The sequence below is a fragment of the Zalophus californianus genome, chromosome 15, assembly GCF_009762305.2.
Source record: "Zalophus californianus isolate mZalCal1 chromosome 15, mZalCal1.pri.v2, whole genome shotgun sequence".
Classification (NCBI taxonomy): Eukaryota; Metazoa; Chordata; class Mammalia; order Carnivora; family Otariidae; genus Zalophus; species Zalophus californianus.
In genome coordinates, this window is record NC_045609.1 from 68,432,767 (window position 1) to 68,457,310 (window position 24,544).

Consider the following 24,544-nt stretch of genomic DNA (forward strand, 5'->3'; position numbering starts at 1 on the left):
TAAGCAAATAAATATCATAAAATCATACTATTTTGGAATGTTAAAGGAAAATTTCAACCCAACATCATTATTTTACAAAACAGGGAACTAAAGACCAAATAAGGTTACATATTAGCTCAATATCACACCTGTAGTTAACAAAGGCCCTGCAAAGAAAATCAATTGCAAAACATTTTCTATATTTTTCTCTATTCATATTTTGAGGCCACAACTCTACATTTACCTATGAAGAAAATAATCACAGCTGTTCATTCACTGTTTAAACCAAGGATTATTAATTATTGAATAAAATTTAAAGTTATAATGCAGAATATCAAGTTTCTCCTGTATGGGCACATTACACTTCAATAGTCTAAATAGTAGATTCACATGTACTTAAAGTAAGTTAATCTACTTATTTTCTTAATTTTGCTGATTTTTGAATTGCCACTGAAATAGAATAGCGCTCTGCTATTATGTTTAGAATTATCTTAGATATTTTTTGTTTTTCTATAAATAACAAAGTGATTTTTAAAACATGAATACACACTGAAATCTGTCAATAATATATTTTCTAATACCAACATCCACTGAAATTCCAGGTATGCTTATAAGGGTTAGAAGGCTTGACTTCATTGCTCCCTGTCACATGAATGAGCTTTGTTATTCTTTTCGAATTCTTGTATTAAATGCTAATAACCTCCTTTTATTTGGTTATCATTTTAGTGCAGTGATTGGAAATTACATATTAGCACAAAATACTAACTGATTTCCAGGCACACCGGTTTGTTTTTGCCATGGACCCCAATGTTTGAAGTTAGCAGGGCTCTTTAAAATATTTTTAAAACTAGTGAGCTTCCAGCATTTCATTGATTCACACTAAATCAGTCCCTCGATCATCCAGTTAATTTTAACCTTGACCTCCCACAGCTGTACTGCTTTACTCAGTCCCCAAAAGTCCCCGCTTCTGCTTCTTATGAAGCAATAGTAGAGAGGAGAAACAAAGCCCATTCCTTTAAGAAAGATTCCGCCTCCTTTTTTTTTTTTTATAAGCAAGCGCCTAATGGTAACTGGGGAGTCTCTACTAAGTCACACACTTTACTACTCAGCATTGGGAGAAGCTGCTGCGGCTGCTGCAGCCGCCGCCGCCGCCGCCGCCGCCGCCACGGGTCTGAGGCTGCAGTGGTTCACTGCAGAACCCACACCTACAGAAGACACACACCACGTCTACTACCCTGGACACAAGCAAGCCTTGCATCTTCTTCGGGTAAGCCGATCTTTTATCCATTTTGTCCAGAAACTGTGGGAAAGGGAATGATCATGGAAAAGATTGCTCATCAGACATGCTTAAAATGGATTATGTTAATTTGTCTTCCTTTGGGGGGGGTTGTTTAGATTTGTGACTGGCAAATGCTCTATATAGTGGAGACTATTGTCTGATAAGTGCTCTTAACATACTTTTTTTTTTTTTGCTATTCATAGAAAGGCTAACCTTGATGCATGCAAAAGCTTTTCATTTTTTGCTTTATAAATGCAAAAAAAAATCCAGCCACTCCCAATATCTCTCTCAAATACTGCAGATATTTTTAAACACCAAATAAAATGACAGGCTGAGCATTTTCTAAATATTTTCTCCTCAAAGCCAGGAAGCCTTCCCTTGATCCTTTAGGGGTATTTAAAAATCATAAGGCATGGTTAGATTTTGAGCAGATGGGAGATGGTGGTAGACTGAAATTTCTACAGCCTTAGTCCAGTGGAGAGAGAAAAGGAGGATAAATGAATCACAGTTTGTGCCAACACAAGATTCATTTTCCACACTTCATATGTGGGAAGAGGAAACTACATTTTAATTAGCACATTTTTAGGGAAGAGGGAGGGGATGAAGATGAGGGGGATGGCATGAAGTATTTGAGGGGGAAGAGAAGAGTCTGCAGAGGAGGAAGGAAATGAAGTGGACTGTCGCCAGTGCCTTGGAAACGAAGGGAGACAAGGGTGGGGAATGAAGTTTGTTCTGTTTGGTAGGGTGGGGTTGACTCAAGGGACCATGAATAACCAGAATGGCGCTTGGAGGGGTGTGCTTGCGAGTGGATTCGTGCCTGTGGAGGACACGTGTGCAGGAGGGATGTGCAATTCGTGGGTGGCTGAGAAAGGTGTGCATTGCTGGGAGGTCTGTTTCAAGAACAGGTTGGGGTGAGAAATGTGTCTGGGCGACGGGGGATGGGGGGGCCCCAGTGTCACCTGTGGATAGATCCACATCCCTGCTATTGCACGTTGCAAAGTTTACCCAGCCCCAAATTCATTTTGAAAGCTGGCGCGGTCTCCCTCGACTTTTCCCCTCCAAGAAGCCATCTCTCATAAGGTTACAAGGCCAGGGGCCAAAGTAGGGGTGAAGACCCTCCACCGGTCTAAGTGGAGCAGGATTGAAAGAGCCCCTGCCCTGCCCCTCTGTGGAGGTGAGTAGGGGGAGGAAGCGCCCAATAGGCAAGTATGCTGAGAAGAAAATCTAGGCCCCTCCTATGGGGGCCGTGCGGAGATTGAACCTTAGCCGTGGCCTCCCCCTGAAGACCCAGCTGCCAGAGCAGGCGGCAGAGGTTGACTGAAAGCTGCGGCTCAGCCTCGGGACGGGGAAGGCTCGCTCAGGTTAGGGCGGGCGACATTTCTGCGGATTCCTCCTCCTCCCCCTGGTAGTCGGGTTTCCGTCGGGGTTATTTCCCCCTCCGACCCTCAGGGGACGCCACGGATCGGAACTGCATAGCGGGAGGAGGACGCTGAGGAGGTGCCAGGGAGCTGCCGAGCGCCAGGCCCTCCCAGAGGCCCGGCCGGCCGGTAGGTCCCTGCGGTCGCGGCTACACAGATGTGGTGCTCGCGGGCGGGGAGAGGGCCTCAGCGGGTGGAGCCAAGGCTCGCGAGGGGCGCGAGGGGCCGCGAGGGGCGGGGCTTTGAAGAGGCAGGGCCTTGAAGAGGCGGGGCTCAGAACGTCCTGTGATTCCGAGGGGCGGGGTCAGGTCGCTCGAGATGGGGGGGCAAAGGGCGGGACCAGGGGGCGTTCGGGGGCTGCGAGGGGCCGGCCTCTAGGGGCGGAGCCAGAGGCGCTTGGGGGCCTAAGGGCGGGGCTTAGGGGGCGGCGCCAGAGGACGCTCCGGGGGCGCTCGGCCAGTCCCGCCAGAGCGCGAGCCGCCCGCTGGTAACGGTCGCCAGGGCGAGGGGCGGGAGGGGAAGGAAGGGGGTTTAAATTATTTTCTTTAAAAGCAGTGAGCGAGAGCTAGAGGCATCGCGACCCAGGTGTCGCCGCTTCCTGCTATAGAGGGCTCGGCGCCCAGGTCCCTCCCTCCTCACGCCCCCCTCCCCCTGTGTCCTCCCCTGTGGAGCCGTGCGGCGCTTAAGAGGCGGCCGCGGCGGATCGAGCAGCCGCTGCAGCTTCGGCGGCCTCGGAGAAGGAGGAGGGGAAGCACAAAGCCCGCTGCGGGAGGCGAGCTGCGAGGTAATCCTGAGGGGAGAGAAGGCGCCGTCGTTGGGCCCCTCCTCCCAGCGGGGATGGCTGGCGCCCGCGCGGGCTGCACGGCGGGACCCTTCCAGGGGGTCGCGCGGGGGCGGGGAGCGCCGGGGCCGAGGGGACTTCCTATTGGCTGTCCCTGCGGCCTCAGGTGAACCTCTCTCTTCCCGGGGGGCCGGAATGGGAGCCCTGGGCTAGTCCGAGGGGAGTGGACGTGCGGGGGAGGGAGGGCCTCTGGGCGCCGCGGGGTGGGCCCGACTCTTGGGCGTCCTCTGGTTTCCCTCGAGAGTACCGTAGGGAGTTCTGAAAATCGAGAGCTAGTTGAAGCGTTGGTGACCTGGGGACCTTAAGCTCTGAAGGTGTGCCCCCGAGGTTGCCGCACTTGGAAAAGGTGGAGGTAAGGGAAAGAATGTTGGTTTGTTTTGTTTTCCTCGTTTAAAAAAGTTCTGTTACTAGTTGAAAGCGTTCCTGTAATCCGCGTCCCCATCCTCCTAGCGCGCGCACACACCCCTACAAACGCTTACACGTTAAGGTTGTGCTTCCTGCCTGGGGTGACAAGCCGAGTTGGCAGCGGGTCCACTTTGCTGGTGTTTGGGGCACGTCCAGCCTCTTTGGAGGTATGCTATTATAGCTGAGGCAAGACCACAGAGACAGGTAGAATAAGCTAGGCCTCTATTAAATTGGCAAGAATGGCCTCAGGTGAACTTTTTTGTTGCAGAGATTTAATTGCAAGTAGGTGCCCGCTCAAAATGGGAGCGTAGTAAAACCACTAATTTCTTTGGCACGTGTGCTGTTGCAATTGACCAGTATAGTGGTAAGGAGAGAAATGGAATTTAACTCAACCAGGAGGTTTTGAGTCGGGATTATATGCAAGTGTGGTGAAGGAGTTGGTAAGATTCTGGGGGTTGGAACCAGCTACATAAACGTGTGTGCATGTTTGTTAAATTATACAATATTTCACATTTAGCAGTATGAAATGGTTGCTTTTCTTGGAATGAAGTGCCTCTACATCATGCTTAGTATATTCCTAATTTGGGCTTCAGAAGAATTCTAGAGTGTTGTTAAAGAGAATAAAATAAGTGCTGGGTAACCCGTCGTTAAGAGCTTCACTATTAAAAAATTTGTGTAATTAAGGTATGGTACCAACTCATTTATAGCGTTACTTTTGGAGCATATGTGTAAAGTTTTTTGTATCCAAATCTTGATTGCACTGTAATTGCCCTCTAACTCGTTTTCCTTTGCTTAAATTGAGCAGATTAATTTTGCAGAGGGAGGGCCAGAAAAATATGGCCGCTTTTGCTACATTTAATTCTTCATCTTTTTAAAGAGTTCTCTCTTTTTTTAAAGATTTTATTTATTTGAGAGAAAGCAAGTGAGAGAGCGAGCATAAGTGGGGGATGGGGGAGGCAGTGGGAGAGGGAGAGAGGAAGAAGCAGACTCGCCACTGAACTGGGAGCCTGATGCGGGACTCGATCCCAGCATTCTGGGATCATGACCTGAGCTGAAGGCAGACGATTAACCGACTAAGCCACCCAGGCGCCCCATCCAAAGAGTTCACTCTTAAAAGTTGACCTCAGGTGCTGGCATGTTGGTAATAGTTGTTTTTAAAGAACAAAAAAAGTGGCCTATCAATTTTGAATGTTAAACATAATTTATCTCAATTTAAATGTAAATTAAGAGATAATTGGTTATGGGGCATTCAATGTAGATTTTTACATGTATGATAACAGGAGGTTTGTTGGTAAACATTTGACATGACAGGTGATCATAAGACACCTGGGAAATATTTATTTTGCATGATAGAAGAATTGTGTTTTCAAAAATGTTTTACATTCTAAAAGTGAAAAAACTGTACACTTTTCTATTTCTAACCCCTTTTTTCAATAATGCTATACTGGGAAGAATGTGTGTTCCACTCAGTGATGTTTAAAGTGTGGATTTGGTCTTGTAAAACCAGAATGTCTTTTGAGACTAAGACGACATAGCATCAGCTCCTACACACAATCCTTAAATCTGGACTCAAGGTGGGGCTCAACTTCTGCAGTTGTGAGGCTTCCTGAAGTAGGTGTAATATGTCTGTTTTTGTTACACCTAAGCCTGTACAGGTTGTTTAGCTGTTTAATCTGTTCTGTGGCAAAGCAGTTGGTTAGCAGTACTGGGCAGCACTTACACATGTCCTCAGGGTATAAGAAGCATTTCTATTGAGGGAGGAAATCCTATAAAAGCATAGAAACCCATATCTGAACAAATTGAGTTTGTATAATGTTCGGGAATGATAATGTCATAATATTAACTGAGTTGTTTTATGTAAAGTGTTTACAATATGGTCTGGTACTCAGTAAGTGTTTCATGACTTTTTCATCACTAGTATATAAAATGAGTCTTTTCAGAAGGTGGTTATATCACACTACATAGCAAGTGAAGACTAAACAAATATTTGTAATAACCAGTATTTATTTCCTCTACCTCTGTGCCAGACAGAGTTTTATATGATTTAATTTACTTATTCCTCATGACACGCCAACGACTAAACAGACACCTAGGTTTTTGCCCAAGGAGTATAGGCTCTAGGTGCCACAGGCTGGTTCTGAACCCAGAGTCTGACTCTAGAGTGAGCCCATGTAACTAGTAGGCCCTGCTATTATACTTGCAGTAGTAGTTACAAATCAGTGAAAGGTCTTTGAAGTATTCCCAAAACTACAGGTATGCCTTGGTCTTGTTTAGCCACACCCTCCTGTATTAATACCACCAACAGACTGTTTAAATATGAAGGGTGGTGATTAATCTGCATTAAGTAGAGTCACCTTTTGGACTTTGGAAGAGGATTCTCTTTTGATTAAGTTTAGCTAGGATACTGTATTTGGGCTAGAGTATGTTATCTTTTTAATTACTAAAGATATTAAAGGTTTTGTTTTTTTTTTTTAAAGATTGCCAGATGTGCTGGGACTCACGAGGCCCAGCAGGCACTAGTTTTCCTTGGAGAGATTCTGGTTTTGCACTAAATCAGGCTGATTTTCTGATTATCAACATCATATCAATCTAAGATGGATTGTCACTTAAATTTGTTCTAAATTCCGTCTGAGTTGCCTCCGAAAATTAGCCTTAAGATATAACTATGGCTTATACTTTGTCACTCACATTCCTCTTGGATGGAATTGTGTGTTGCTGCTTCACCAGTGTAGTTGATAGGTCAAGCAAATAAATTATAACGTAAATTAGGAGCTCGTTTCAGTAATGTTTAGAATTATTGTAGAGAACTGAAACGTCCTTTTGTTGACAGTTTAGTGAAATATAATGTTAGGAAAAAATGTTTAAAAACAGGCATGTGTTGAACTAAGAAAGCCCAAGCTGTATTGAAGACACAGGTTACTAATCTGTTTCTCACATAAATACTAAATTTTTTGGCTAGAATTAATATTCAGTGCTGTTTCCAAATCCTTTGGAAATGCTAAATATGTAGAATTTGAATAGAAAAAAATTTAAATGTCTAATCAGAGTGCTATTCTTTTTTAAACATGGACACCTTATTTAAAATTCATTAAGGGGCGCGTGGGTGGCTCAGTCGTTAAGCGTCTGCCTTCGGCTCAGGTCATGATCTCAGGGTCCTGGGATCGAGTCCCACATCGGGCTCCTTGCTCCGCAGGAAGCCTGCTTCTCCCTCTCCCACTCCCCCTGCTTGTGTTCCTGCTCTCGCTGTCTCTCTCTCTGTCAAATAAATAAATAAAATCTTTAAAAAAAAAAATTCATTAAGGAGTTGTAGACTGTGTTAGGTCATTGAGGTTCAAAATGAGTGCCCTGATACTTTCATGTCTTTTGTGTTAATGGTTTATCATTTGATCTTGGGGTCCATTCCAGTATATTTTATAGATGAGATTGTTATGAGGTCTTTCGGGTTCTGCAAGTGACTAAGCTCTCTTGGCCAAGAGCCAGGACAATCTCAGATTTTTACTGTAATGGGTTGTATATATTCAGAATCCTTTATATCATACTGGTTAGAAGTCTTTCATTGAGGCTTGAAAGAAAACATGTCTGTTAACTCTTATATATCCCATTTATATAATAACTAGATGAATTTAATTTTTTCCTTCTAGCAGTAGCTGGTTATGAACACACATGTATGTAATAATCCTACTTGGGGGATACTCTTCCTTTCATGTAAAGTTAAAAATTATTCACCTGGCATTCATGCAATAAATAGAGTATCAACAGTATGCATTGAACAATTTTAACTGAAAATTATGTTAATTTTAATTGTTGCAGAAGAAAAGGTTTGTGGGCACTATTTCATGTGCATTTTAATAATGTTGATCTTTTATATTTGGACAAGCTTCAAAATGCAATTCAAAATTAAGTTAATTGCACAGTTGAACGCGTATTTGAATGTTAAGATGGTACTGTTTAACTCACTGTAGAACCTTAGCTGATAGTACAAATAATGAGAATCAGAGTCTCTTGTTTCCTTAAACTAATTTTTGTTGGATATCTTTGAAAAGCTGCATTAATAATCTCTTTCAGGTTTCTAGGGTATTACTACACTGAAGGAGCAATTTAATGAGGAGTATCCTAGAAACCTTAAAGATTGAATGTGGCTTTCAGTGTTATCTAGTATAACCCAAAAAATAGTACCATGATCACTGAAAGGTATAAAATGAATGAAACCCATCTTTTATATTTAAAGGCTTATTGTTCTTATAAATTTCCTTGTTAGGAAGATAGTATAGACTGCTTTCTAACTATGCCAAAGCTGAACTGTTATTGTATAGGCTTTGATGTACAGTTACAGCTTTATCATGAGTCTAGATCTAAATTGAACTTTAATCTGATGTCAGACTGATCTGCCTTGCCACCATGTACCTTACATTTATTTGTTTTTAAAAGTTGGCGATGGGGCGCCTGGGTGGCTCAGCCGTTAAGCGTCTGCCTTCAGCTCGGGTCATGATCCCAGGGTCCTGAGATCGAGCCCCGCATCGGGCTCCCTGCTCGGCGGGAAGCCTGCTTCTCCCTCTCCCTCTCCCACTCCCCTTGCTTGTGTTCCCTCTCTGGCTGTGTCTCTCTCTGTCAAATAAATAATAAAATCTTTAAAAAAAAAAAAAGTTGGCGTTAAAGCTTAATTGGAAATGGTAAGACCTCGCTGGTATAAGATGAACTTTGAAACCTCTTTGTTTCAAATTGTCCAAAACTGGGCCTCAGGATATTGGTGTATAGGCAGTACATTAACTAGCATTTAAGATTGCTACTTCCTCAAACAAGACTACAGTTTGAACCTGGGTGATGAAACTCACTTTTTCTGCAGTACACAGACATAATGATTTCCATAGGATAAAAATTTCTCACAACTAGCCAGCCAGGGGTTAAAACACTTTTTGGAAGCCTAAGGGCAAATGACATAATGTTCTTAAAACCAGTGTCTCAAGAGGTACACTGTATATATTAATAAAACTTTTAATTTTAATGTTCCCAAGGCAAGTAGACATTAAGGCAAGCAATTGATTAAGCAAGATGGAAATCTAACTCCAAGTGGCATACATGAAATTGTCACTTTATTCTTTTTACTACCTATCATACTCCTTTAAATTTATTCTTGTAATTTTTTTTTACTCCCCCATCCCCTTACCTCTTTGGAAGAGGAAAGGACCCTGCAGGTATGAGTTCAGGAGACTGTTTAATTCCGCTCCCAGGCTGTTGTTGGTTGCCTGCTGGGGGAGCTGGAATTCCAACAATGTAGAAAGCAATCAGGTTGGAGAAGTGCTGAATTTTTCAGTATCTTGGGACTTGGTGTATGACTTTAATTTGTCACTATCAGCGGTGTTTCTGTGACGTTCTTCCACAATGGCTCAGTTATCCTGTGCAAGGACAGCATTTCCTTTTTCCATACAATATTCTCATCCTGTCATCTTTTGATCTGCTGGAATGACTAAATGCCATACCAAAAAAAAAAAAAAAAAAAAAATTGGGTTTACTCCGTATCCTCATGGAGAAGATAATTAGGCTTTCTTGATATGTCTGAAGACGCATATTTGGGGATCAAGTCCTTCCCAGGGACTCCTTAAGAACGCTCTGTTTTTAATCCTTCAGAAATTAGAGCCAGCAACTGTTAGCTGCAGTGTCATTTCTCATCTCATTTGTCTTACTAGTACATGAAAAGATTCTAAGGGCAGGCTTTCTTAACGTCTAAGGAAGAAGTTGGGGAATGGTGATGGTCACAGCTCAAGTGGAGTTGTGAATGAGCTTAAGCGCATAGGACGAGCGGCACAGATAGTGGAAAGGGGAAAGAGATTGGCAGTGAAGTTGATATATTGGTTTTATTCCTTGTCCCCACTCCCAACTTTTTTTTTTTAACTTTAAAACCATGTTCTTTCCACCTTGCCTTCCTCCTATGACTTTTATCACCAGAACTGTTTTATCTCTTCTAGAGAAAGGTGGAATTTTCAAGGTGATTCCTATCTGATTGCTGAAAAGTTTGGCCTTTTAGCTAGAAAGTTCACTAAAAGGAATTTCCTTCCATCGCTCTCCACAACTGTTTTTTAAATTTTAAAAAAAGATCTCTGAAACAGAAGTGTGAGAAACCTTATCATGTAATAGCTGGGAGCCATTATGCATTAAAATTAAAATACATATTGTTAATGAATCAGAAACCCATATTTAAGCACTTTTTTGCAAAACTAAATCTACAGTAATTTTGTGTTAGGATGTTTCTTTTTAAGTGGGTATCAAAAATTATTTTTAACCGAAAAATGTTGAAAGTAATATGAAAGAAACACATCTTTTGTCTTAGTGAATGTTGATGATGACAAAAAAATCCTAGTTCTCTAAACTATTATCATTAAATATTCTAATGAAATACTAGATAGACAATGATTTGGTCACTAGCCACTGAAAGACTGTCTAGAGCAGAATGAATTGGAAAGGAACGTTTTATACCTGAATAAGAACAGTGTATCTGCTTGACATAGTGAAGGCTCTGAAAAGCTGATTACTTGATAATCACTCAGGTGATTTTATATTGTTTGATGTTTTTATAATCTGAATTTTGCTGGGCTCTTTAAAAGTGTCTGGTTGGACCATCAGCTTTTGATGGATACATTTCTGGAGGGATTGTGACTATCAGTTAAAGTGCTTTGAAGAGAGAAACCCTGTTTTGTATCCCACCTGACTGTCACGGAACGTGCTTTTTGGAGCTTGTTTAATTTGGGCTCAAAGGGAAGAGTGCCATCTACTGAATGGCCAGCATCAAGTTGAGCAGCCCCACGTTTTTCTTACAGAACTCTCAGCTGGCTACTGAAGAAACCAGACCTCACTTCACTGAAGAATTTGACAAGATTTTAGTACCAAGTAGAATTGTTGCTTGCTTAATTTTAATTACACTTTCCACAGGAGGCCTAAACACATGATAAAGAACTAATTCACCACTTTTTGGATTGCATGGGAAAGGAGAAATTTCAAGAAGTTGTTGAGACTTTATATTAAATAATCTAGCAATGGTGAAATCATTATTAAATCAAAAGTGGTAAAGAAAATTATTTTAATGCATGTTTCATTAGTGGTTCTGGTATCGATGGCTTCTGTAGACTACAATGACGTTGTTTAAAAAAATTTGTCCCTAGGGCGCCTGGGTGGCTCAGTCGGTTAAGCTACTACCTTTGGCTCAGGTCATGGTCCTGGAGTCCCAGGATCGAGTCCCACATCTGGTTCCCTGCTCAGTGTGGAGTCTGCTTCTCCCTCTGACCCTATCCCCTCTCGTACACTCTCTCTCAAATAAATAAAATCTTTAAAAAAAATTAAAATTTGGCTCTAAAATCAGACAAATCATTTATTTAACTAGAGGTAAGGGTTTTAAGAGTATTTGAGTATTTTTTTTTCTCTTGCCCTTTTACTTTGTCTCCCTTTCTAAGGCAGTTATTCTTGCTTGAGTGATTTCACTGTTTCAAAGTGGGTTTTGTTGTTGATCTGCTTTACTCAAGTGGCCTCCTGTTTTGTCAAGAGTTTCCTAACTTCCAGAGACTGCCAATGGTAGTAGTCATGGGTAGAACTGGAGGTCACAGAATCAGATGTAGGTCAGTGGAAGTTTACAATACCTGGAATAGGCCTGTCGAAGCCAGACAAGAAGGAACTTTGACATTAGGAATTGAAAGGAAGCTTTGAAATTATGATACTATCTTTGTTGTTAAATATCAGATATAATTAATCAGTAACCATTTTTCTCAGCCCTTAAAACCTGCCAAGGATCCTATTAAGCACTTTACCTAAATTATCTGGAATTTAGTTAAGTAACTAAGAATGTACAGTTGATAAGTGGCAGAGCCAAGGTTTGAGCCCAAGGCTAACTCCTTTAAATGGGGTGCTATACTGCTCATTTATTTAAGCTCATTCTTGTTGGTGACTGCACAAAAGACTTGAACCAAGAGTAGAATAGTATTTATGCCTCTGCTGGAAAATACTGGTAGTTCTTTGTTTTTTTAAAAGATTTTATTTGAGGGGGTGGGGGAGAGAGAGAGAGCAAGTGAGCACCAGCAGGAGAAGGGAGAGGGAGAAGCAGACTCCCAGCTGAGCAGGGAGCCCGATGTGGGGCTCGATCCTAGGACCCTGGATCATGACCTGAGCCAAAGGCAGACGCTTAACCGACTGAGCCACCCAGGCACCCCGTTTGTTTTTTAAAAAGGTGATGAAATGGGTAAATAGGATTGAAATTTCAGTAGGATCAGGAAGTATATATGAGATAGACCTTCAAATATTTGCCATTTGGTTTTGTCTAAAATAATTCATTTCTTTGTTCCTTTTGCTATATTATTTGTTTAAAACCACAAGAGGGGCAGCTGGCTGGCTCAGTCGGTTAAGCGTCTGCCTTCAGCTCAGGTCATGATCTCAGGGTCATGGGATCGAGTCCTGCATCAGGCTCTCTGCTCTGTGGAGAGCCTGTTTCTCCCTCTCCCTCTGCTGCTTCCCCTGCTCTTCTCTCTCTCTCTCTCTGTGTGTAATAAATAAATAAAATAAATAAATTTAATAAATAAAATCTTTAAAAAATAAAAAATCACAAGAAAATTTGTAATTGAAACAGCGAATTGTTTCATGTTGCTTAAAATATGCTACTTCATGGGAGGAGGGGTTGAGTTACAGAAGGGTTTTATGCTGGGGTTCTGGAGGGGTTGCAGTTGGGGTAATAGGGATGTGTTAGTTGCCTTTCTATATTTTGCCTGCTCCTAAATATTTTTAGGTAGTAGTACTTCTTAGTATGGCAATAATATCCCATATCCACAGCACAATAAAATTCAACCGTGTGCCAATCTGAGGTCTTGGGGGAACTTCAATTTGTTGTGCACACCAAGTGTGCTCTGAGGACCAAATGAGTACTATACCTCTCATATATGTACTAATTAGTTTTGAATGCATATATCCTCTGAATTAAATGATACTTAATACCTACTATTGAGAGTGCTTTCAGCTTTTGAAACCTATTTTGACCTTAAAAGGTATCTTTATTACTTCAGCAGGTTGGAAGTCATTGTTTTGGTGTAACCAAAAGCTTCTAAAATTGCAGTTCAGAGTGCTTTGTGTTATAAACCAATCACTCTTGAAGGACCTCTGACTCTTCCCTTTCATATGTAAGAGAATTATGTTTTGCCTTCCAGAAAACCCCTTTAGGAATATCAATTACATAACTCCTTGGATTCTGACTCTACATTCCAGTCAAACAGAAAAAGTCAGCAACGACTAAGATGACAACACAAAAGATACTCCTTGCCAGTGTGTGATGAATGCTGAATGGCAGGTATAGATAACAAAGGCTGTGGTATAGGTCATCTCATCAAGAAAGAAGCCCCACAGATGGAGTGGTCAGAAAAAATCTCAAGCAAAGAGGACAAGGGGTGGGCCTTGAAAGGCAGGATAGGATTTCACTAGGTGCAGGCTATGGAAAGAGTTTTTGGCAAGACATTACTGTCCATGAAAATAACTTTTTTTTCTTTAGCCTGATGGGAGATAGTTTATAATCGTGGTTCACAGTTTCTTCTCACTGTAAGGCACTTGAAGGCTAAGTATACTCTTATGAGTAATAGTGCCAAGGACACACCTCCCTAGAAGGTATATTAGAGTATTGCGGGAATGGGAACGAGAGGGTGGTGGTGAAGGGCATGTAGTTTGTTTTTTTTTTTTTTTTTAGGCATGGAGCCCAGTGTGGGCCCGAACTCAAAACTTTGAGATCAAGGCTGGAACTGAAACCAAGAGTTGGTTGCTTAACTGACTGAGCCACCCAGGTACCCTGTCATGTAGATTTCAATAACACTCCTTATGAACCCCACATGAAACATCCTAATACTGTTACTTTGAAGTAATGTTTAGGAAAGTTTGGAACTTGGAAGAAGACTAGAAATTCTCATCATTCCCAACACTCAACAAGAAAAGCCTCCTTTTGGGAATAGGGGTGCCTTTTTTAAAAACCTGAATTTGTCCATCATCTTCTTTGCCAAATACCAGAGTATAATTCTGTTGATGACTCTGTTATATCTTTTAAATCTAATGTATAGATAGACTTGTTGATCTTATGAAATATCATTTGTACTTAATTTTTGTTAATGTCTGGTTTTGGAATTTAGAGGATTTGTTCCAAGTGTCTGAATTCTTCGATTTTTGTAATGCTTATCACTTTCTGAAAAATACTTAGTGTAACTATTCAAGATATTTTGAGCAAGTCACTTATTTCTTTCTCATCTTAGTTTTCTAATATATAGAAATCCCAGCTGAGCAGGGAGCCCGATGCGGGGCTCGATCCCAGATCATCTTAAAATCCATTTCAGTTTAAAGATTCTGTGATTTTACTTCCAAGGAAGGTAAACTCCCCAGTTAGTGGTTTAACTTGGAAAGTGGCCAAGAAACCTATGACTGTACTGTGTGAAGATCCTGAGAACAGGTCTAATTGAAGACCAAGATTATGAAAGTCCTTGGCTCTATGTATATGTGGCAGTTGAGAAAAGGACATTACCCCAGGACCCCCAGAGTTTTAGTTGAAGAGAAGCTAAGGGCCCTTGGCAATGGACAATGGGTAGATCCTTTTCGAGAACAATGAAATAAATAAGGATAGCAATTTTTCCTAAAGCAAACTGGAAACATAATGGCATATTTTTCAAAAAATGATGTTTTTCCATTACCATTCCATTTTTACTATATTTAGTATGTGCCTTATAAATATTTCTGACTTCTGTTTAGCTCTTCTTTTCTGACCAACTTTGTTTCATTTTATTTGTTCATTCATTTAGCAAATACTTATTGAATGCTTAATATATTCCAGCCCATGTTCTAAATTATGGGAATTCAGTAAGAAAACAGAAGAACTGTCCTGCCCTAATGGCGTTTATATTCTTGTAGGTAAATAGAAACAAACAAGTAAAGCGTGTGTTGTATTGGTGTAAATGTTCTGGAGAGATACAGAGCTGGAAATGAAAATAAAGGAAGTATTTGGGTGTATGGCAAGTTTAAATACAGTGGCTAGGTGAAGCCCTTAATGAGAAGATGATATGTGAGCAAAGACTTGAAGAAGGTAAGAATGTATGTGATTCCCTTGTATCGCATACATTCTTACCTTCTTCATGGCGTGATCCATGGCAGGCAGAGGGAAAAATCCCTGAGGCCCAAGAGTGTCTGGCATGAATGACACAGAATGAGTGATGGGTGTTGGGGAGCCATTGTATGACTTTGAAGAAGTGGGACATGATCTGCCATAGGTTTTCAAAGGATTATTTTGGTTATGTTTTGACACTCGGCCATAGTGGTGCAATAATCTTGGTGAGAGATGATGTATCTGGTAGAGGTGGTTAGGTGTGATTGGATCCTGGATGTATTTGGATGATAGAGACAACAGGATTTGCCATTTGGGATGTGTGGTATATGTGCATCAAACTTGAGACCAAGGTTTGGTGTCTAGGCAAAAGTTTGCAGGAGGAACAAGTTTGGGGAGCAAAGAGTATAGGAGTTCCACTTGAGACCTATTAAGTCTGAAATGTCTGTCAGACATCCACTTGGACATACTGAGTAGGAAGTTGCTGTGAGTGTAAGTACAGTAATTGCCCACTATGTAAACTTGAGAGTTGTCATTATTTTCCTCTCTCACTTTTAAATATTTGCATACTTAATCCCTTTGACAACTAGAATAAACTTTGCTATAGTAAGGGCTTCATGTCTTGCTATACATCTTCATGCTTTGAAGGGATTTAATCTCTCATGTAAAACCTTGAATTTACTTGAACTTCTAAAGACACTTAGTCCCAAAGGAATTCTTTTTTCTAGGCATAGCACAATTTGCTTTTAATCAAAATGTGAAACTGTTGTTACTGCCCTTGGAAATGTGTGTGTGAATGTAAAATAGAATAGTTTGGCTGTTCCTCAAAAAGTTAATACAGTTTGGGGGGCGGAGCAAGATGGCGGAGGAGTAGGAGACCTAGATTTTGTCTGGTCTCAGGAATTCAGCTGAATAGGGATCAAACCATTCTGAACACCTACGAACTCAACAGGAGATCGAACAGGAGAGTAGCAACAACTCTCTGAACAGAGAAGCAGCCCACTTACTGGAAGGTAGACGTGCGGAGAAGGAATCCGAGGCGATATTCGGGAGGATAAAACGGCGGGGGGAGGGGCCTCCGCCGGCCGCTTCTGGCAAGTGCTAGAGCCGCGGAGCACAAAATCGGACCTTTTAAAAGTTGGTCGGCGGAGGGACGTCGCTCTGCAGTGGCTAAGCGGGGGGAGGAATCTCCCGGGTCTGTGTCGGTCTCAGGACCCTTGGGGGTCACAGAGAGGACCGGGGGTGCCTGAGTGCGGCAGAGCTCCCCAGGTGTCGGGGCGGGGAAGCCGGCTGCAGATACGGAGCAGAGTCACGGGCTCTCAGCTCGGGGGTTGCATAAACTGTGATCTGCGGCCCAGTCGGGGCACGGCTCCCCAGCAAGGACCCAACAAGCAGCACGATCGGGGAGGCTCCCCTTCCTTCCCGGGGAGGAGCGGTGCGGGAACGCACTGCAGGGATCTGCTGGATTTGGAGACTCCGAGCGGGGTCGGGTGCAGAGATAGCAACGCTCGATCACAGGCCGGGTGAGCATGGAGAGCGGCCGGAGACCGGGGACACGGGAGTGACTGCTTTTCTCTGGGGGCGCACTGAGGAGTGGGGCCCTGAGTTCTCGGCTCCTCCGGGCGGAGACTGGGAGGCCGCCATTTTCGCCCTGGTCCTCTAAAGCTGTGCCGAGGGCTTGCAGGGAACAGAAGCTCCTGAGAGCAAACTGGAGCAGCTTCCTTAGCCCGGACCGACAAGGGCGGGGCAATTCCGCCTCCGGCAAAGACATTTGGAAACCACAGCAACAGGCCCCTCCCCCAGAAGATCAACACAAACAGCCAGCAAGCCAAGACCAAGTTGATCGATCAAGGAGAATAGGAGAACTCCAGCGCTAGGGGAATACTGCACATAGATTCATGGTTCTTTTTTTTTTTTTTTTTTTTTTTACCATGATTCATTATTTCATCAAAGTTAATTTTTGTTGACTTTTTTTTATTTTTCTTTTTCCCTTTTTCAACCAACATCTTATAAATCCCTTTTTTTAAAAAAAAAAAAAAATTTTTTTTTTTCATTTTTAGAGTCATATTTTATCCCTTCATAGTAGTTATCCTTGTTTTTGGCATATATATATAAGTTGTTCTCTCTTTAAAATTTTGAGGTACAGTTTCTTCTAACAGATCAAAATATACCCTAAATCACTAGTGTATGGCTTTGTTCTAGTCTCCTGCCTGATCACATTCTCTCCCTTTTTCCTTTTTTTTTTTTTTTTTTTTTTTCCTTAAATCTTCTTTCTTTTTTCAAACAACTTATCTTACCAAGTCCTTTTATAAAATCTTTTATAATTTTCATCTTTACAGTCATCTTCCATCCCTTCATTGTATCAACCCTTATTTTGTACATATATGTCTTTCTTCCTTTAAAATTTTAGGAGGCACTTTTTTCTAACAGACCAAAATACGCCCAAAATCTAGTGTGTGGCACTGATCTATGCACTAGCCTGATCATATTTGATCATATTCTGCCTTTTTTGAATTGTTTTGTTTTTGTTTTTATTTTTTTTCTTTTTTTTTTCTTTTTCTCTTTCTTTTTTCTTTCTTTCCCTTTCTTTTCCCCTGGTTTCAGGTCTTTTCTGATTTGTATACAGTATTTTGCTGGGGACGTAGTAAACCTGTTAGCCTTTTGTTCTCTCATTCATCTATTCTCCTCTGGACAAAATGACAAGACGAAAGAAATCACCTCAGCAAAAAGAACAAGAGGTAGTACCGTCAGCCAGGGACCTACTCAATACGGACATTAGTACGATGTCGGACCTAGAGTTCAGAATCATGACTTTAAAGATACTAGCTGGGCTTGAAAAAAGCGTGGAAGTTATTAGAGAAACCCTTTCTGGAGAAATAAAAGAACTAAAATCTAACCAAATCGAAATCAAAAAGGAATGATGAGGTGCAATCAAAAATGGGGGCACTAAATGCTAGGATAAATGAGGCAGAAGAGAGAATCAGCGATATAGAAGACCAAATGATAGAAAATAAAGAGGCTGAGAAAAAGAGAGAGAAACAACTACAGGATCACGAGGGCAGAATTCGAGAGATAAGTGATACGATAAGACGAAACAACATTAGAATAATTGGGATCCCAGAAGAAGAAGAGAGAGAGAGAGGGGCAGAAGGTATATTGGAGCAAATTATAGCAGAGAACTTCCCTAATGTGAGGAAGGAAACAGGCATTAAAATCCAGGAGGCACAGAGAACCCTCTCAAAATCAATAAAAATAGGTCAACACCCCGACATCTAATAGTAAAACTTACGAGTCTCAGAGACAAAGAGAAAATCCTGAAAGCAGCTCGGGAGAAGAGATATGTAACCTACAATGGTAGAAACATTAGATTGGCAACAGACCTATCCACAGAGACCTGGCAGGCCAGAAAGGACTGGCAAGATATCTTCAGAGCACTAAACGAGAAAAATATGCAGCCAAGAATACTATATCCAGCTAGGCTATCATTGAAAATAGAAGGAGAGATCAAAAGCTTCCAGAACAAACAAAAACTAAAAGAATTTGCAAACACGAAACCAGCCCTCCAAGAAATATTGAGAGGGGTCCTCTAAGCAAAGAGAGAACCTAAAAGCAGCAAAGAGCAGAAACGAACACAGACAACAGACAGTTAACAGTCACCTTACAGGTAATACAATGGCAGTAAATTCATACCTTTCAATAGTTACCCTGAATGTAAATGGGCTAAATGCCCCAATCAAAAGACACAGGCTATCAGATTGGATTAAAAACAAGACCCATCAATATGCTGTCTGCAAGAGACTCATTTTACACCCAAAGACACCCCCAGATTGAAAGTGAGGGGGTGGAAAACCATTTACCATGCTAATGGACACCAAAAGAAAGCTGGGGTGGCAATCCTTATATCAGACAAACTAGATTTTAAAACAAAGACTGTAATAAGAGATGAGGAAGGACACTATATCCTACTTAAAGGGTCTGTCCAACAAGAAGATCTAACAATTGTAAATATCTATGCCCCGAACATGGGAGCAGCCAATTATATAAGCCAATTAATAACAAAAGCAAAGAAACACATTGACAACAATACAATAATAGTGGGGGATTTTAACACCCCCTGACTGTAATGGACAGATCATCTAAGCAAAAGATCAACAAGGAAATAAAGATGTTAAATGACACACTGGACCAAATGGACTTCACAGACATATTCAGAACATTCCATCCCAAAGCAACGGAATACACATTCTTCTCTAGTGCCCATGGAACATTCTCCAGAATTGATCACATCCTAGGTCACAAATCAGGTCTCAATCGGTACCAAAAGATTGGGATCATTCCCTGCATATTTTCAGACCACAATGCTTTGAAACTAGAACTCAACCACAAGAGGAAAGTCGGAAAGAACTCAAATACATGGAGGCTAAAGAGCATCCTACTAAAGAATGAATGGGTCAACCAAGAAATTAAAGAAGAATTAAAAAAATTCATGGAAACCAATGAAAATGAAAACACAACTGTTCAAAATCTTTGGGATACAGCAAAGGCAGTCCTGAGAGGAAAGTATATAGCAATACAAGCCTTTCTCAAGAAACAAGAAAGGTCTCAAATACACAACCTAACCCTACATCTAAAGGAGCTGGAGAAAGAACAGCAAAGAAAGCCTAAACCCAGCAGGAGAAGAGAAATCATAAAGATCAGAGCAGAAATCAATGAACTAGAAACCAAAAGAACAGTAGAACAGATCAACGAAACTAGGAGCTGGTTCTTTGAAAGAATTAACAAGATTGATAAACCCCTGGCCAGACTGATCAAAAAGAAAAGAGAAATGACCCAAATCAACAAAATCATGAATGAAAGAGGAGAGATCACAAGCAACACCAAAGAAATACAAACAATTATAAGAACATATTATGAGCAACTCTATGCCAGCAAATTAGATAACCTGGAAGAAATGGGTGCATTCCTAGAGATGTATCAACTACCAAAATTGAACCAGGAAGAAATAGAAAACCTGAACAGACCTATAACCACTACGGAAATTGAAACAGTCATCAAAAATCTCCCAAGAAACAAAAGCCCAGGGCCAGATGGCTTCCCAGGGGAATTCTATCAGACATTTCAAGAAGAATTAATACTATTCTCCTGAAACTGTTCCAAAAAATAGAAATGGAAGGGAAACTTCCCAAACTCATTTTATGAGGCCAGCATTACCTTGATCCCAAAACCAGACAAAGACCCCATCAAAAAAGAGAATTTACAGACCAATATCCTTGATGAACATGGATGCAAAAATTCTCACCAAAATACTAGCCAATAGGATCCAACAGTACATTAAAAGGATTATTCACCACGACCAAGTGGGATTTATTCCTGGGCTGCAAGGCTGGTTCAACATCCGCAAATCAATCAACGTGATACAATACATTATCAAAAGAAAGAACAAGAATCATATGATCCTCTCAATAGATGCAGAAAAAGCATTTGACAAAGTACAACATGCTTTCTTGATCAAAACTCTTCAGTGTATAGGGATAGAGGGTACATACCTCAATATCATAAAAGCCATCTACGAAAATCCTACAGCGAATATCATTCTCAATGGGGAAAGGCTGAGAGCTTTTCCCCCTAAGGTCAGGAACGCGGCAGGGATGTCCACTCTCACCACTTGCTATTCAACATAGTATTAGAAGTCCTAGCCACAGCAATCAGACAACAAAAAGAAATCAAATGCATCCAAATCGGCAAAGAGGAAGCCAAACTCTCACTCTTTGTAGATGATATGATACTGTAAGTGGAAAACCCAAAAGACTCCACCCAAAACAGCTAGAACTCATACAGGAATTCAATAAAGTGGCAGGATATAAAATCAATGCACAGAAATCAGTGGCATTCCTATACACCAACAACAAGACGGAAGAGAGACAAATCAAGGGTCGATCCCATTTACAATTGCCACCCAAAACCATTAGATACCTAGGAATAAATCTAACCAAAGTGGCAAAGGATCTGTACTCAGAAAAACTATAAATACTCAGGAAAGAAATTGAAGAAGACACAAAGAAATGGAAAAAACGTTCCATGCTCATGGATTGGAGAATCAACATTGTGAAGATGTCAATGCTACCTAGAGCAATCTACACATTCAATGCAATCCCATCAAAATACCATCCACTTTTTTCAAAGAAATGGAACAAATAATCCTAAAATTTGTATGGAACAGAAGAGACCCAGAATAGCCAGAGGAATACTGAAAAAGAAAAGCAAAGCTGGTGGCATCACAATTCCGGACTTCCAGCTCTATTACAAAGCTGTCATCATCAAGACAGTATGGTACTGGCCCAAAAACAGACACATAGATCAATGGAACAGAATTGAGAGCCCAGAAATGGACCCTCAACTCTATGGTCAACTTATTTTTGACAAAGCAGGAAAGAATGTCCAATGGCAAAAAAGACAGTCTCTTCAACAATGGTGTTGGGAAAATTGGACAGCCACATGCAGAAGAATGAAACTGGACCATTTCCTTACACCACACACAAAAATAGACTCCAAATGGTTGAAAGACTTAAAAGTGAGACAGGAGTCCATCCAAATCCTAAAGGAGAACACAGGGTAGCAACCTTTTCGACCTTAGCCGCAGCAACTTCTTCTAGAAACATCGCCCCAAGGCACGGGAAGCCAGGGCAAAAATGAACTATTGGGATTTCATCAAGATAAAAAGCTCTGCACAGCAAAAGAAACAGTCTACAAAACAAAAGACAAACCGACAGAATGGGAGAAATATTTGCAAATGACGTATCAGATAAAGGCTAGTATCAAAATCTAAAAGAACTTATCAAACTCAACACTCAAAGAACAAATAATCCATTCAAGAAATGGGCAGAAGACATGAACAGACATTTCTCCAAAGAAGACATCAAATGGCCAACAGGCACATGAAAAAGTGCTCAACATCGCTTGGCAATCAGGGAAATCCAAATCAAAACCTCAATGAGATACACCTCACACCCGTCAGAATGGCTAAAATTAACAAGTCAGGGAACGACAAGATGTTGGCGGGGGATGTGGAGAAAGGGGAACCCTCCTACACTGTTGGTGGGAATGCAAGCTGGTGCAACCCCTCTGGAAAACAGTATGGAGGTTCCTCAAACAGTTGAAATTAGAGCTACCCGTTCGATCCAGCAATGCACTACTGGGTATTTACCACAAAGATACAATGTAGGGACCCGAGAGGTGGTACATGTACCCCAATGTTTATAGCAGCAATGTCCACCATAGCCAAACTGTGGAAAGAGCCAAGATGCCCCATCGACAGATGAATGGATAAAGAAGATGTGGTATATATACACAATGGAATATTATGCTGCCATTCAAAAGGAATGAGATCTTGCCATAGCAAACGACGTGGATGGAACTGGAGGGTGTTATGCTGAGTGAAATAAGTCAATCAGAGAAAGACATGTATCACATGACCTCATGATATGAGGAATTCTTAATCTCAGGAAAGAAACTGAGTGTTACTGGAGTGGTTTGGGGGTGGGAGGGATGGGGTGGCTGGATGATAGATATTGGGAGGGTATGTGCTACGGTGAGCGCTGTGATTTGTGCAAGACTGTTGAATCACAGATCTGTACTTCTGAAACAAATAATGCAACATATTTAAGAAAAAGAAAAGAAGAAGATAACAGGAGAGGAAGAAAAGGGGAGTATGTCAGAGGGGGAGACGACACCATGAGAGATGATGGACTCTGAAAAACAAACTGAGGGTTCTAGAGGGGAGGGGGGTAGGGGGGATGGTTAGCCTGGGTGATGGGTATTGAGGAGGGCACGTTCTGCATGGAGCACTGGGTGTTATGAACAAACAATGAATCATGGAACACTGCACCAAAAACTAATGATGTAATATATGGTGATTAACATAACAATAAAAAATTAAAAAAAAAAAAAAAAGTTAATACAGTTTAATGGTTAAAAATAATAATGTATAGTTACTGTTATGACCCAGTAATTCTCCTAGGTATATATTTGGGAGAAGTGAAAACATACTATTCACACAAAACACTTGTATGCTAATGTTCATAGCAGCATTATTCATAATAACCTAAAAGTGGAAACAGCCTGGAGGTCTATCAAGTGATTAATGGATAAATGTGGTATATCCATGCAATGGAATTCATTCAGTCCTAGAAAAGAATGAGATACTGATACATTCTGCAACACGGATGAACCTTGAAAACATTATGTTAAATGAAAGAAGCCAAACATGAAAGGTCACATACTGCTCAGTTCCATTTATATGAAATGCACAGAATAGGCATATCCTGAAAGGCAGATTAGTGGTTGCCAGGGCCTGAGGGGTAGGGGAAGTAGGGAGTGACTGCTTAATTGGTACTGGGTTTCCCTGTGGGATGATGAAAAAGTTCTAGAACTAGATAGGGTTGATGGTTACACAACATTGTGAATATACTAAAAACCACAGAATTGCACCGTTAAAAGAATGAATTTTATGGTACGTGAATTATATCTTAACTTTTAAAAAAGATACCAGGAAAAAAGTATATGTGTACACATGTGCACAAGAATAACTAAAACAACTTATGTGGACCTTATTTCTAAAATAGAACTGCTTTCCCAGTCAAAAGTTGATGAAGCAAGACTTAACACACTAAACCTGGTTTAGCTTGGTTGGCTTAGAGTGGCAGAGTTAAGATCCTTAGATCATTCAGGTAGAAACCAGGAAGTAGTTTGTGATCCTATCCTTGGCAAGTCATAAGTGAGTTTAATTTTTTTTTAAATACCTAATTTCATGGAGATGGCCTAGATAACGCAAAAGAAAGCTCTAAGATGATCATTTCTGTGAGTCTCAGAGAACAGAAACTAGTTGATAAATAAGTTTATTAGGGTCTTAAATCAATAAAGATGGCTTTTTTCTCCATACCTATAATTTAAAAATACGGAGAACTCAATTCCCAATAATTTTTTTTTAAGCCAACCCACGATGATATTTACTTCTTAAAAATGTTATTACTCTCAAAGAGTTGCCTTCTGAGGAAGTAGATGAAAGGATTATCTTTAACTTTCGTACCAATTCCTACTCTTATTTTTCTTTTATTTTTCTGTTTTTTAATTAAGATATAATTCACATACCATAAAATTTATCCCCTAATTTTATTATGAAGAAATATATGTATTCATATATTCTTTTATTAGAATGAAAGCTTCTAGAGAACAGAGGTCCATATTACTTGGATGGTTTAACATGTTTTCAGCATTTTAAGGGAACACATGAACCAGACAAGAAAGATAGGGTGGGGAGATAGGCACTTCTGTAGCTAATTCCAACACTAGCTCGAGAGCTATGCTAAGGCAGCAATTTAAAGGAAGTGCAGAGGGGCAAAAAGAAGGGAAATGTTTATCCCACTGAGAGAAACAGTTCATGAAGGAGGCTGACATTTAAATTGAGTTTTAGAGGATCTCAAATGTTGGAAGAGAGTGAATTATAGACCAAGAGGATAGAAAGGCAG

At 40.9% G+C, this 24,544-nt stretch overlaps 1 protein-coding gene across 4 annotated transcripts in view; it reads left to right on the forward strand.

Moving 5' to 3' along the window:
• Positions 1–1,077: 1,077 nt before the first annotated feature.
• Positions 1,078–24,544, forward strand: part of ADD3 (adducin 3) — a 127,857-nt gene continuing 104,390 nt past the window's right edge. Inside the window, exons 1-2 of one of the 4 annotated variants that reach the window (XM_027594044.2) lie at positions 3,138–3,460; positions 3,760–3,869. The gene's annotated coding sequence lies outside the window, so the exon portion shown is untranslated. Of the gene's footprint in view, positions 1,247–3,137; positions 3,461–3,759; positions 3,870–24,544 lie in introns of those variants that run through there. The other 3 variants (XM_027594035.2, XM_027594028.2, XM_027594059.2) reach the window with 3 other exon arrangements.